The following is a 2,982-nucleotide window of genomic DNA, read 5'->3' on the forward strand; positions in this document are numbered from 1 at the left end:
CAGAAGAAGAACATTGTGGCTTCAAAATTGAAGGGACTGGTTTGGACAAAACTCAGCAGCACTTTTTTGTGCGGCTGCTGATAAAAACAGGTTCGCCAACATGATCGCCAATGTCCAATAACGGATATGGCACAAGAAGAAGTCCATCTGTCCATCGGTTCATCTACCTGTACATCCATCCATCTACAGTTTGTGAATCACAGAGTCAAGAGGATCTGGCTTGCTCTTATCTGAAGCCAGCTCTGAAGGTTGCAAATGGAATCATCAGCATTGGTGACACAAAAAGAAAAGGGGATTTTATTTGTATCGACTGTTTCTGAATGATAAATATTGAAGAATTCACAAATGGCAAAGGAGTATGGATGAGTCCATCGCCAGGCGCTCTCTGTAAAGATCGAGGTTCGCTTTTCAAATTCCTGTAAATATTTTAAGCCGGAGATCTGTGTGTGCTTTTTCCCCATGCATATTCATTTCTACGGAGCGAAGGAAATGCCATTGCAATCTCTGCAAATATTTAATTTTATGGAATGCATGGTAAATAATTTACCCAGACAAGGATGCATATTCATTAAGTTGGATAGAGGACCAAGGTATGAGCCATTGGACAAATGTTCAGTCACAGATTTGAACAGGGAGGTGTAAGATGATCCTATTTGCAAGAAGTATGCAAATTCATCTCTGATTGCTTCTTTTTATTATTATTAAAAGTTTTATGAAGATTACAGTATAAACCCCCACACCCACCCCAAAACCCCTCCCTCCCCCTCCCCCACTTCCCAGAGCTGGACACAGGGTTACAAATATAATAATCAAAATCTATCATTTTTATTTTATTTTATTTTTTTGGAACGCTTCACGAATTTGCGTGTCATCCTTGCGCAGGGGCCATGCTAATCTTCTCTGTATCGTTCCAATTTTAGTATATGTGCTGCCGAAGTGATCTGCGGTAGGCCGTGGAGATGGTGGGTGGCTGCTTGAACTTCCTTTCCCAACCTTGCATTAGCAATATTGTGCTATATCTTTTCAGCTCTACCAGCATGGCGGAACCTCTTAACTTGCAGTGAGATTATTCTGTACCGTCACAGCTAATAAAGAAGCCTTGATGGTCTTATTTAACAAGAGAGAGCCACAGAATAAGGCTAGGGCAGAAAGTTAGCACTCCAGTCAACCAGATAGATCTTCTTTCGAAGTTCTCCCTCTCTTCATCCAGCATTTCGCACCAGTCCCTTGTCCATAGCATTTTGTGGTGAGCTGCTTCTTCAACTCATGTGTCTCTCCTCAAGAGCTTCCCACTAAGACTCCTTCAGTCCGTGAAGTTTTAGACCCCTGGGAAGGATTCAAAGATCGAGCTTTATGAAATGGAAGTCCCAGTTTTCGAAAGAAAAGGAGTTATTTGATTTGGGTGTCTGTCAACAAAGAAACGAGCAAAGCCTCCGAGCATTTTGTTTGTCATTCCAACAGGGAGATTCTACTTGTCTCAGAACAAAACAAATGAAGAAACAAAGCAAAGAAACTTAATTTAGTTTTTAAAAAAATAGATCCTATTCACATCTTTAGACAAAGAGTGTAAACTTTGGAAGAGATGATAAACATGGTTCCTAGCCCTACTGCTACATCATCCAGGTCACACTCAACCACTGTGGATAAACCACAGTGTGATATTCCCAAAGGTGTTTTTTCAAGGGGCAACTGGATTTTTTTTTGTTTTTCCCTCAAGATGCTTTGCTTCTCATCCAAGAAGCTTCCTCAGTTCTGACTAAATGGTGGAGAATAGAAAAGTTACAGTCATCCGATCATTAGCACTCCTTGTGAGAACCATTGAGGCCACTTGGAGGTTAATCTGTGCCCTTAGAGTCACCTGAATAATGTGAATCCTTCCATCCCTCACCATCCAGTCAGAAGTGAAGAAACACCTTGGATGAGAAGTGAAACATCTTCAAGGAAAAACAAAGAAAGTCCAGTTGCTCTTGAAAAAGCACATTTGGGACAACCATGACCTGGAGGAATGAGCATCTCCATACATCTCCTCTGTCATAAAGCACTCAGTTCAATGAAATAAAAGAAATTATGGCTTAACATGATTTGTGAATATGACCGTTTTCATTTAAAGACCATGTTAATCAACTGAATTCAAACTTTCAGTTTTTCGGGGGGTACCCACCACAAGTGGAAAAAAAAATTGATACAAAACCAAACCTAAACAGGCCTCTAGAAGAAAAATTAGAATGAGGGTGTGTTGGGGGGCAAAGAGCAAAACTACTATTGGAGCAAAGACAGAACTATCTCCCCCCAAAAATAAATAAATAAATAAAAGACAAAGGATTGCATAACTTTTGCACGTGTCTATTCATATACCACAAGTGACTTATAGTCAGTTGGCCTGCTTGCCTTATAAAGAATGGCCTCAGCCCTCTCAGCCTTCCCTAAAGCTTTAAAAACCTGGCTTTGTTCCCAAGCCTATGTTCCCAAGCTACAACACCCAAGGCCTCCTGGCTAGATTGTTAACGGGCCATCAGGTCTCCTGCTTTGCATGGACTCGATGGTTTAATATTTTGTTTTACAGTTGGAATGGCTTTTACTGTTTTTATTGCTTTAAGTTGTTTTTCTTTTTAAAGATTTTAATTGTAATAGATACTACACTTGATCTTAGCCAAAAGGCTGAGAAGCCTTTTAATTGTAATAGATGCTTTGAATGGTGAACTGCCCAGAATCATTTGCTGGGATGGATGGCTAAAGAGAGAGGGGGGGGGGAAGGAAGGAAGGAAGGAAGGAAGGAAGGAAAGAAGAAAGAAAGAAAGAAAGAAAGAAAGAAAGAAAGAAAGAAAGAAAGAAAGAAAGAAAGAAAGAAAGAAAGGAAGGAAGGAAGGAAGGAAGGAAGGAAGGAAGGAAGGAAGGAAGGAAGGAAGAAAGAAAGAAAGAAAGAAAGAAAGAAAGAAAGAAAGAAAGAAAGAAAGAAAGAAAGAAAGAAAGAAAGAAAGAAAG

The 2,982-nt window shown here is 40.0% G+C and overlaps 1 non-coding gene and 1 pseudogene across 1 annotated transcript; both read right to left on the minus strand.

Annotated features, from left to right (window-relative positions):
* Nucleotides 1–837: 837 nt before the first annotated feature.
* On the minus strand, nt 838–942 carry LOC114923752. Its single transcript, XR_003810700.1, has one exon. It is a non-coding gene; the product is annotated as a U6 spliceosomal RNA (small nuclear RNA).
* A 1,650-nt stretch (nt 943–2,592) lies between these two features.
* On the minus strand, nt 2,593–2,670 carry LOC114923751 (annotated as a pseudogene).
* Nucleotides 2,671–2,982: the final 312 nt, after the last annotated feature.

Source organism: Protobothrops mucrosquamatus, unplaced genomic scaffold (assembly GCF_001527695.2).
Source record: "Protobothrops mucrosquamatus isolate PMUCROS unplaced genomic scaffold, P.Mucros_1.0 scaffold10640, whole genome shotgun sequence".
In the NCBI taxonomy this organism is placed as follows: domain Eukaryota; kingdom Metazoa; phylum Chordata; class Lepidosauria; order Squamata; family Viperidae; genus Protobothrops; species Protobothrops mucrosquamatus.